This window comes from Oryzias melastigma, linkage group LG8 (assembly GCF_002922805.2).
Source record: "Oryzias melastigma strain HK-1 linkage group LG8, ASM292280v2, whole genome shotgun sequence".
In the NCBI taxonomy this organism is placed as follows: Eukaryota; Metazoa; Chordata; class Actinopteri; order Beloniformes; family Adrianichthyidae; genus Oryzias; species Oryzias melastigma.
The window spans coordinates 24,825,786-24,838,385 of NC_050519.1; the positions used below are offsets into that span (position 1 = coordinate 24,825,786).

The 12,600-nt window shown below is 38.4% G+C and overlaps 1 protein-coding gene and 1 long non-coding RNA gene across 9 annotated transcripts in view; one reads left to right on the forward strand and one right to left on the reverse strand.

Moving 5' to 3' along the window:
* LOC118599018 overlaps positions 1-1,263 on the forward strand; it is a 1,652-nt gene extending 389 nt beyond the window's left edge. The window contains exon 2 of the long non-coding RNA XR_004948273.1: positions 1,018-1,263. This is a non-coding gene — a long non-coding RNA (uncharacterized LOC118599018). The remainder of the gene's footprint in view (positions 1-1,017) is intronic.
* Positions 1-12,600, reverse strand: part of caskin1 (CASK interacting protein 1) — a 138,161-nt gene that overhangs the window by 83,605 nt on the left and 41,956 nt on the right. The gene's annotated exons all lie outside the window — the stretch shown is intronic.

The window sequence follows — 12,600 nt, forward strand, 5'->3', positions numbered from 1 at the left end:
ACACCCCTAGTGTAGGCCAACCGAATGACAAAAGTTTGTCTTGTGTTATCAGAGACTCTGGAATCTCTGTCTTAAAACATTTGATTCCCCTTTCCCTCAGGCTCCTCCTACGTCCCTCTGGGTCAGGGGTCGGCAACCTGCGGCTCCAGAGCCACATTGTGGCTCTTTTATTAAAGAAAAAATTTCTAAATTTTAAAAAGTTATTATAAAGTAATTATAAAGTAAGAAGTGAGGGAGTGGTAAAAGTAAATTAACTCAAACTTGATCTCATCAACAAACAGTTGAAGGACAGTGTGTATCACAAGTCGAACATTTTGACACATTTTTGTGCGTCCTGATCTGTACTACAAAAATTCAACGGATGTCAAGAAGTACAACCGCTTTTAAGGCGGACCGGATTATTAAGCAAATTTTCTATTTGTGAAAAAAATTAATACATTTTAAGTGTGTTCAAAAAATACGTCAGGGGTCACTTAATTACCTCGGATTTCATTTCTCCTGACATTACACTTGCTACTATTTACGACATTGAGATATGACAGGGTGTCTTTTATTTTGAAAGGAACTTCTGTTAAAAGTAAAAAAAAGCTATTTTCTTTTAATGTTTGTGCTTTTCTTTAAAGCAAAATGAACAACAATTAATTTCTGTTTATCCTGATAGTAACAATAGCATCAATACAAGGAGGTGTCTGGTGTCTTGTTTTTTTAAAAGGTGAAGGAAGACTTTGTGGCTTCTAATGGATTGTAGTCAGTGAGAAATCAGCCTGAACGGCTCTTTCAGAGTTGAAGGTTGCAGACTACTGCTCTAGGTTAACAAGAGAATCAAAAATTTGAACGACTCCATCCAACGACTACATCCAACGACTCAGTACTTCACAGTAGAGCAGAGGATGCTCTGCACGGCCGGTTCTGAAACATTTCAGAACCCCTGAACCAGGACGACGCTTTGAGGACGATGTCCAGATCTTTTTCAAACGACTTCACGGGAGAAATTCTACATTTGTAGACCAGGATGAGGTGAAGAATGAACAGAGATGGTGCTGCTCTGAGGGGTGACATTTCAGTCTGTGTCTCAGGGGGCGGAGGCTCTGCCTTCTGCTTTTCATGTCCTCGTGCAGCTTGACCCCCCCACCCTGCCTCAGAATGTGAAGGTCGGGGTTGATGAGAGCTCAAAGGTATGTTTGGTGTTCTCTGCAGAGCGCTTCTCATGCAAGACCAGATAAAGATTTGCATTTACAACACAAACCTACGAATGAAAAAAAACACACAACTAATTTTTTACTGATGAGAACAGAATTTTTTAATTAACTTGTCATTCCAGGCACTGATGTCCCTTAAATTCAAAATTTATTGAACAAATGTGAAGAAATGTATTTCAAACTCATCTATACTTTAGTGGAACTGAAAAACTTCAGTTGAAGTGAACTGGATCCGCTGAATCCTTTTTAGGCTTGCAGGGTTGCTGGGGCCTATCCCAGCTACAGTTGAGCAAAGGAAAGGCACACGCTGAACAAGTCACCAGTCAGCGGCAGGGCCACACACACATCTAAGGGCAGCTGCATCACCAATTAACTTATAAATCCTGTCTTTGGATTGTGAGAGGAAACCTGGAGAAAAGCCACACATGCACCAGGAGAACATGATTTCCAAAAGTGGCTCTAAATGTTCCTGAAGAATTCATTACACTATCTTAGCGAGTTCTCTTTATCTTCTGGATGCAGTCTTGTTTAATTTTGCATCATGAGTGGAACATAAAATAAAGCGTCCAGCATTCATGTTGGAGTGAACTGGTTTACTTTCACCTCCTTCTTTGGATTTTCCATCGCTCTCCTCCTCCTCCTCCTCCCACTCGCTCTGGCAGTGGGGATGGAAAACAGGCCTCTGGAGCTCTTTCTGACAGCAAACCTGTTTTCCTGACTCGGATCGACCTCTTCTGTGTTTTCTCTGAGCTTTCTCTAAACTGATTCTTGTTTAGCTCCGCAAATCAGAAATGTGACAGCAGCTTTTAGTCTGCCTCTGTCCATGATTCTGTTCATAAACAACACAAGTGCATCTTCCTTACTGTTAGGCTTTCACAGTCAAACCGGGACAGTTGCCAACAACTTGTTTTTAAGTTGCTGAAACTTTCATGGCGTTAAAAATCACCTGACATGAACCGCTCTGAACCAACAGGTTCAGATTTGCTGCCTTCTAAAGACTTTCCAGAGAAGATCAGTCAAAAGTAAACAACCAAAGAGCAGAGAAGAGCTAAGAAAAGCATTTTGTTGAACAATCATCCATGCAGAATGAATGGAGAAGACAGCAATAAAAGATGCTGAGAAGCTTCTTCCTAAAAGCTGAGGAGCAGCTGACGTCCTCCTGCACTGAAAAAAAAACTAATAAGATTTACTTAAGAAAATCCTCGTAACAATTTGCACTAACAATTATTGATTAAATTTTACTGCATTTATGAATATAAACTTAACTTCTTTACTAGAAAATTCTATGTATTTGCATAATATTTGAATTCTTATGTAAATATTATGAGGAATAATTAAGTATATATTACTGATGCAAAAAGTTTGTTTTTTCAGTGTGGAGTCCCTGACAGATCTGGTACTCAGATTGGATAAACAAGGACAGGAGCACCTGAAAAAGTACACGACTGACTTTTAGATCTTCACAAAAGTAAAGCAGAAATAGATCCAGGCCAGAAGAATGTGGGACGACCTTCTTTTTCACTGTGAGTAAGAGGTTCAACCCTTTTTTTCTTTGAAAGACCGAAACTCTTCAGCCTTTTACGTTGATTGTGAAAATATTTGAAGAGTTTTGGTACGTGTTCTTTAGGTTATAGATTCCTGGGTCTTATCTTTTCCATTTTTGAGTCAATATTAGACTCATTGTTGACAAAGATAAATAAATCATTAATACAAGCTTCTTTAAGCATTACAGAAATAACAGAAGCTATATTCTTAAAAAATAATAATACAACTGTTAGAAATATGCTTTTTTGATTAAGGATATCCCAATCCGATCACGTGATCAGGTGGTTGAGGACTCACTCGATCAATATCAGAAGTTGTCTCCCGATTAGTAATCAGATATTTAATGTATTCTTATTATAACTTTATATTTCTAGCTTTTTATTCAGGATAATAAAACTAGAATAAAATTTCCCCTTGCTCAAGGGAAACAACCCCACTCAATAGTAGGGCTGGGTTGAAAAAATCGGTTAATGGATCTGAATCAATTTAAACTTAATAGATCAATAATTGATTCATAAAAGATATAAATCAATTTAGCACATATAAAGCTAAAGTCCGCTATCTCGATGCTAACGTTCAATAGAATTTCTCATAGGACGGCTAATGCTAACACTCGGTCGACCAAAAAAATACATTGGGACTAAATGAACATCTTTATAAACTCAGAGGCACAAACTTTCCAAACTCTTTTAAGGATATATTTTTGAAAGTAAGTACTTGTGGTCTAAAACATAGTTTTTTCCCTCTCATACTGAATAAGGTGTACTTCTATAGCGCAATCGCCACCTAGAGGCCAAACTGAACGTCCTCCAGGAGAAGCAGAACAATGTTTCCAATGTTAATGATCTGAACATTTTAGTTAGAACTTCTTCTTTAGAGAATCTATGGAACACTGTATGATATTAACAATCTCAGTTACAAATTGTGTATATATATTTATGCTGTAATATTTCTTTTTCTTCTCTTACTAAACTGTTTTGATTTATTGATGTAGGCATCATCATCAAACACAAATTCCTTGTTTGTGTAAAATTGTACTTGGCAATAAAGTTGCTTCTGATTCTGATTATTTCACTGATACATTTTACAATATGTGAACTTTATCAGATTAATATAAATATATTTAAATTATATGGTAGATTTTTAATGTATTTCTAAACAAATGTGCTTAAATGTGTAAACTTAAAATTGAATCAAATTGAAGAATCGCAAAAAATCGGAATTGAATTGATTCAGGCTATTGTGAATTGAATCAAATCGTTTCTGGAAATTATAACCGATACCCAGCCCTACTCAATATCACGGCAGTAAGTTTTCCACAAATTGCCTCTCTTTTCCAGAAATCACCTGGATCTGTTCTGTCATCCATCACCAACTCAAGATGTAATTTTTTTCTATCTAAACAGGAGATGGAACGGCACATGTGCAGTAAAACTCGCCTAAAAAACTCTGCAATAAACTCTGCAGATGGAGAGCAGTAGATGACGGCTGTCGTCTGCATGCTGTTCTGGAGCGCTGACTGCCGGCTTGAGTCTCTGTGACCTCGCCGTGTCATTTAGTGACACGATCGTGATGCTAAAGTCATGTACCATCATGTTAGACCGAGTCACGGAGAGGGGGGAGTAGAAATGCTGCAGTGAGAACAGAGACAGACCCCATCCATCACCCTCAGTTTAGGACAATGATTATCCAGAGAACAGGAAGAGTGTTTCACCATCATCATCATCCGGGTGTTGGAACTACTGACTATCTCCAAACTGAGACATTTCATTTTCTGAAGGTTGCAAAACAAACCAGAGGATCTTATCAAAGACTTGTGTTTGACTTGAACCATCTATTTGAATCGAGTGTGGTTTGACTGAGAAGCGACGCTCTAAAGTAGGCTGACGTTCTGCAGAGTTCAGTCAAAGAGTAGATCTGAGTGTAGAGGAGATAATCTGAGATAATTCTGCTGTTAGTTCCACATCTGCAGCTGTTTCCATCCAGTTAGCCACGTGTGGAGGAACGCAGGCCCAGTTCTTTGACTGGAAGGGACGGACGTGCCTGTGCTTCTGTAGGGATTTACAGCAGGAACTGAAGAAAACACAAAACAAGTAGATCTGTGTGCCACAAGTACACATTTGTGTCACATAGAAGTACACACAAATGTTGTTCACCTGTCAGCATATCTCATCAGCGTATCAGCTTTCACTGATCAGAACATGATATTCAGCAGAAAGTTTTACACCAGACTCCCATCCTGACACAAACCTGTATATTTTATCTGGGCCGGGGACAGGCACAGGGACACCCAGACTCAGGCCCGCCTGTGGCTAGTGTGAAGAACACACAAAAATGTCTATAAATTCATTATAGACCATTATTGTTCACTTCTGGTTCAGCAGCCTGGGCAGTGATGCTCGCTACACTGTCCACCGGGCGACTGGCTAGCATAGCGAGCCCACCCACTGAGTGTCCACTTATGCCAATGTGGGCAAACATAGACTAATCGACGACTAATCAACTATTAAAATACTCGACGACTAATTTAATAGTTGATTAGTCGTTACTTTATATTATATGGAGTCAGAGTGTAGTAAAATTAAAATTTATAATGGCATTCTGCTAGCTTTTTGGACTATTTTGGCATTTATTTTTTAGGCTATTTTATAGTTAATCTAATATTACAGCTACATGCTAGCTGTTTTGGCTAATGTATTATATTTTTAGGCTAATTTGGCATTTAACTAATATTTTAGCTGGCTATCAGCTTCAGCGTTTTCAGCTATCAATTTCAGCATCTTCAGCTATCAGCACTATCATCTTCAAAGCCAAATTTGGCTTACAGCATTCACATTAGAATTATCACAGGCAATGCTATATATCTATTATATATTGTGTTTTACATGCACCTTGTGTATGGCCTGATTAGCCGACTAATCAGAAAAAATAATCTGGGATTATTCAACTATTAAAAAAATCATTTGTGGCAGCCCTACACACAGGTGGGATCACCGATTGCGATCAAACCCAGTTGGGGCTTACGTTTTCTGTCCACTTTTGAACCATATGGGCCCCACTTGGCCTTGGTGGCCGAGATTATGACTGGAGTGTGACGTAAGGACACTGACAGTATTACCCTTACGTCAAAACTTCAATGTGTTCCCAGTGATCTTAAGATTATCATTATGATGTTTAGACAAAATTATAGTATAGTGTCTGTAGAGTGGCAGCAGTTCTTTAGAAATTTGCCTCTGAGTTGTTAGGAAGTTAGCTTCTGCCCATATCCCATCATCCTGTTTTTACACTCTCTCTCACTAGCTTCCAGCTCCTTACAACCTCAACCTAACATTACCGGTGCAACAAAGATGGTGAGAAATATTGGAGCTATCCAGATGTAGAGTTTAGATCCAGATTCCAGCTCAGACGAGGAAAACAAAGACATTCATGGATCTATTTGTCTGTAGGTGGATGATCAGAATGGAGACTTTGGCTCGCCCATTTCCTTAGCTGCATCACAAATAAAAGCTTTTTATCTTCTTCTGATCCATTGTGGTTTCAATAAAGAAATACTAAGAAATGTACCTTTAATCTTAAATTATTTTATGTGTCCATCATGTGAAAAATACCACAAGAATGTACTAAAAACAAAATTTCCATCTTGTCTTTAAGATTTGGTCGGTCCTCTCTATGACCCTCCACAGGTCTGGGCAAAGCTGCAGCACCTCATGGGTCAACGCTCTATACAGGTGCATGTGACCAACAGGCTTTACTTTGGTGACACAATAAACTGGTAATACTCCATGAACTATACTTTTACTGTCAGGTGTTTTCATCTGCAAGCGATATTCATTAATGACCAAACAAACACTTCTCTCACTGAAGTTAAAGTCCAACAACATAAAGAGGATCAAACCACCGAAAATGAGGACCAGATTAAAGTCAGTCTCATTAGTTTGACACATATCTGGGTGTGTGAAAAGTGTCATCTATGTTTGACCCCTCCCCTGGGGGAGTGGTAAGATGCAGACACAGCCATTTGGTGGCCTAACCCGCCAAAGCAACCCCTTCATGTTGAGTGTCCAGCGTCAACCATTGTTAGTCTTTGACTCGAACGTGGATTTGAACCCACATCCCTCCAGTCTTAAAGAGGACACTTGTTCACTAGTTGCTTCAGCACGATCATTTCTTTAGAGAAATGACAAAGCGGCCTAATGATGGGTTGAAAAACACAATATGACATAAAAAGATGCAAAGATGATTCATAGATGGATGTCTGTGTTGCCTTGGTAACCCCCAATCCACAGCTATGAATCACAAACAAATGCTTCAGTCCTGGTTCCTCCACAGTTCTACATCGACGTGCTCCTCCTGACACAGAAACAGCCGTGCACATCCAGCCAGCCCTGCACGCCTTCACAGGCTGCTGCAGCAGGACTCCGGGAAAATACTGATTTCATCACGCTGCTGCAAACCTTCAGCCCAGCTCTCCCTTCCTCCACACACGCACGCTTATGCTCACAAGCGGTGAGTTTTCGTAGAGGCAGGTTGCTAGGTAACAAGCATCCTAGGTCTTCCCACACGAGAGAAAAGAGTGCTGAATACACACCTAAAACATGAAAAACCCACAGAAAGACATCCATGCAAAGAGAATGACAGAGCAACATCTTCATTTCCAGAGAAACGTTTGCTCCCGCTGAGGAAGGCAAAAGGGAATCAAAGCAACTCAGGGGGAGCTGGGAGCCTTTAAAGAAAAAAGACGACGCCATGAAAGATGAAACATATACATAATGAAGCATAAGTGACACCAAAGGCAGAGTAAACGATCGACATTTGTACATTTGAGTGTGTGTGAGCTCACACATTTGTGTATTAAGTTCCTCCTTTATTTTCTCTTTATTTGGTGGGTTTGAAAAGTTCTGTTTTTGTTGTGTTTGTGTTGCTGCAGTGGCCTTTTTCTGTGGATCACATTTATCAAAAATGTCTCCATGATCGGTTCCTCCAGCATTATATGACACTGCAAACACTCAATAAAAACAGTTCTCCCTTCTTAATGTCTGTCAATCAAAAACTTTTATTTAGAATTAAAACTCTTGATGTTTTTATTAAGTCAAAAGACTAATATTTTTACATCCAAATAATTTAAAAAGATGATGACGTGTTTTTCATTTTGAAAGTCTCTTCAGCAAACATCATCATACTGCCACCCTCGTGCTTCACAGCAGATATTTTGATGCTTTTAGTCTTTCTCCCATTATGTTTCCAATCAATTCCATCATGATCACACAGTTAAATTTGTGAGGGACTTAAACTTTATTTAAATGGTAAATTTGTGTTTTACATTAGATAGAAGGGAAAAAAGGAGTGTCCAAAAAACTAGATTCATTTTTGCTCATCAAATAATTTTTTTAAATGATATAAAAGGTAATTTGGTCCTTCTTTTTTACTTTTTTTCTTTTTCACTGAAAATGTATTTTTGTTTTTCTTTATTCTTTTAATTAATTCTATAAACAGATTGTTTTATTTAGTTGTATTTATTCTGACAGATTCAATATTCGGTTTTAACTCTTGATTAGTGTTTGCTAATCTCAATGAAACAGAATATGTCTTAAAATGTAGGATCATGACGGCTAAAAAATTAGTAAATGGTTTATAAATTTCAAATTTTTTCAAAGAAAGTTTTGTTAAGGCTTTTTTGTGGAACAACAAGAACAAACAAATACACAACAAGAAGAATAACAAGAAGGAAAAGTCTTAATATAAAAGAAGGAGTAATAATAAAAGAAAGGTAAAAGAAAAGTGCATCCGAACATGAATCTGGACATTAAGTCTACCATATAAGACAAAAAATTTTAAATTAAAAGAAAAAATGACAGTATGGTTTATACTCCGGAGAGCCTTGTATATGGATTAATTCTGCTTGTGCTGTTGCAAACATAGTGGGTGTTATTGTAAACATGCTAACGCAGCTAGCATGCAGTGGTGTCGGACTGTTTTATGTTTTTACTTTCACGATTAAAGTCAAACACAGTCATTATAGCAGAAGCAGTCTGTTTTTTAGTTACTGGTAATGTGAATATGCTAACACAGCTAACACTTTTGATGTGGCTAACATGTGGGTTTTTTTTCTATGTTTTACTAAAAAGTTTGGGAGTTAGCGTAGTCACGGTGACGTTTGCTTTAGCGGTAGCTTTTCAGTCTGTTTTTTCATGTTTTGCAAACAACATGGCAGTAACAGGTATTGTGAACATTCTAACACAGCTAACTCTTTATATGTGGCTAGCGTCTAATGTGCTACAAATAAATTTAGGAATGCAGTTTGAAGCCTGACCGACTGATGGACTTATCTTTGACTCTTTTGTCACACTTAATGCGCCATATAGTTTCCCCCCCGTATAAATGACATAAGTTTGAAAATAGACCGTTCGGTGACGGTGCAACTTTCAATCCAGTGTCCCTTATATAGCGCAGAAAATTCGGTAAATGACAGGGAAAAAAGGGAACAGAGAGTGAAAAAGGAAAAGTAAAGTTCTAGACCGTCTTTTTACCTTTTTTTATTATAACAGAGGAAAAGTGCTCATAAAACAAGAGTCTACATGAGGAGAACTTGAAGGAAAAACATCAACTCATGGACTGATGATGGTGAGCGCCAAACCATGACAATAGGATGATCTTCCAAAAGCTAATGGATGGATATGATTTTAACAGTTTGTACTAAAAAAGGCTTGAGTGAATGAACTGTTAGAGAACGTTGATCAAAAAGAGAGGATAATAACAGGAGGAACTTTCTAAACCAGCTCACAGACGTGGAACAATTGGAGGAAATTTGCTGTGTCATTGTTCAGTGAACGGATCTGAGTGCATCACGGAGACAGCGCTAGCAGAGCAACATCTGTTTACTCAGCAGCTACATTGTGACAGTGAGTATCTGGATTCAGTATAACATGTAAACAAACACGGAACCACACGTGAAGGTGATGTTCAGCACGTGTCACTGTGAAGACGTGAAAACAAAAGAGAGCCCCGCCCCCAACAACCCAGAGGTGCAGCCTGTTGAATCCATTTAGGTCCAACCTACTTTCATGGGACTGGTGACCCAACACATCTGTGTCTGGAGCGTCCACCAGGGGAGGAAGAGGAGCAGGAAGTGCGGCCCAGGACGCAGGAAGAGGAAGGGCCGTGTGTTTGTCCAGAAAACAGACACTGAGCCAAACAAGACAACCGATCCTGCAGGTTCAATTCATCCATATTTGTACTGTCCTTCCTGTCCTTCCTAAATCTGTTCTAAAACGTTTTTTCTTCACAGAGCTGAGGGACTTTTCACTCTTTTCTGGCTCCATCACATTTTCAAACTTCAGTGATATTTTCCCAAACAAAACACTTTAAGACAGGGAACTTCTGCATGCGGAAATCCTTATTCCTGAATCTGACACAATACTGCAATTCCTTAAATGACCACTGGAGGCTGGTTGCAAAACAAAGCAGTTTTACACTGACCTTTTGAGTGTTTTTTCACCAAAAATAAACAAAATACTTCTTCACTGCTTTGTTTTACACTAATAACAAATGTGTGTGTTTAATATTGGTATATCGGCAATTTTGCAAGATTTATTTGCCTTATTGTCTGTGTTTAGCTTGTGTAAAGGGCAGTTAAGTTAACTACAGTTACCCTGAAGTTCAAATCACATCAACAAATCTCTTAACGCAAAAACATATTAAAGATCACAACTGCAATTTAAAAAAGCAAAACAAATAAAACAACAACACGTTATAAAATAAAATTTAAAAAAATAAAAAAATAAAACACAATTCCAAAAAACGAAGCAAAGTACATTTCCAGAAATCCATATGAAAGACTATAAAATGAAGCACAAAAGGAAAGCATAAAAGGTAGGTACTGTAGGACATCACGGATTAGATGATGGTATCCAGTATCGCTTCATGACAAATAAAGCAAATAAAATTGTGTTTTGATTTCCAAAACGTAATGTTGTTTTTTTATTATGTGGACTTCAGGGCCACCGTAGTTAACAGACAACGGCAACACCTTCACTTAGATAAAAACAGAACAGATGTGTGTTATACTTTCTCTGCTTCCATCAACTTTCAACAAATCTATAAATAAAACATTGAAACAAAACTTTTTTTTTTTTTTTAGGAAAACATGTGCCCTACTGCTACTTTTGGAGTAAAACTTGACACATTTGATAGAAACTCCCTCTAGCAGTCACACATGGTGGTGGTAGTATGATAATGTGGGGATGTACGACATTTTCAAATACTCTAACCTTGGAGTACCCAAGAACAATTCATATCTGGGATTTTTAGAATAATTTGGCATTCATTTAAATTGATTTTGGTTTGTTTGTTCATTTTGGTGAGCAGATAAGCCAAAAACAATAGAAAATAATAATTAAAAAAACTTTTATTTAAAAAAAAGACAGTGACTAAATTTGACCTCATCGTGAGTGAAAATCTCCATCACCTCAAGTTCAGGAACACTTGGTTTCTGCAGCAGAACAATGATCCAAGTAGGTTAAAAAAGAGCATTAACACGGCAGGTCTTACATCAGCATGAACACCATCCGCTCTTATGAAACTGCTCAGCATTAGAAAGTCTGAATGAATTTGTTGCTGAAGGACTTTCCTCCACGTCAGCATCTGAAGTCGCTGCACCAGCAAGCGCAGCACCAATGCACTCGCCTAATTAAACCAACTGCAGCACAATATATTACACCTCCACTGTGCTACTTGATGTCATAATTCTGGTTTTCAGGCCATGCACGAACCTACAGGAGGATGGCTCTGGTGTCGTGCACTAGAGGGGCTGAAAGCTCCTGCAGCTCCATGCGGGTGTGTTTGTTTGTGGGAGCAACATTAGTGAAGCGAATAGGAAGGGCCGATGAGTGGTAATTAGCTCGGATCTACCAATCCATATTTGCACAGCTGCCACGGCAGACGGCCGCGAATGCGACTGTAGAAGCAGGTAAACAGGAAGACGGAGATTGAATTAGAGAGAAGAGACTTTCCGAGCGGATCCGTGAACGCTGCAATGGATGGAGAAGGCGTGAGAGGCGGCAGGTCAGAGAAGAAGCACAAACAGGAAGTCGCTTATAAACAAATCTCTGTGCTATGGTCATACGGTTGAACAATACCATGAATTTACTACCTAAGACATGGTATTAGTGAAGCACGTCTCCAAAGTCTGTTGTTCCGGCAGCACCATGCTTTTCTAGTTTTCTGCCCCAGTATGGGTCAGAGGTCTGCTGGCCGCACACCTGTTTCACTGAGGTTCTATTATCAGTGAATCCCCCCTATCTTCTACTGGTGTTCTAGTTTTACATACTACATTAACTTCAAAGACGGTCTAATGAAAATGGTGTTTTTAACATGTTTTTGTGTCATTTTTCCTATGATGAAGGACACGTAGAGACAGTCAGGCTTAAAATAACATTTCTGAGTATTCCTTAAATCAAATCATTATGAATAAGGAGCAGACAAGAAATGCTGTTGGAAAAGGAGCTCATTTGTGATGCAGAAAATATGCTGCAGGTCATAAACTTCTTGCTCCATTTTGATCAGACAAATAGATCCATGAATCTCTTTATTTTCCTGGAATCTAGATCAAAGTTGTTCAACTGGATAGTTTTTTGACCATTTTTTTTTGCTCAAAAAACTGCATAATCATGATTAAAAGACCACTGGGAACACTAAAAAACAAATTATATATGAAATATGAATTGTTTTTGCTGACCATTTTTTTATACCCGAAAGTAAAACTATTTGATTCCTGAGGCTTTTTGAACTATTTTGTCATTTACTGAGATTGTTTAGGCTATTTTGGAGTTTAACTAATATTTCAACTACATGCTAACTG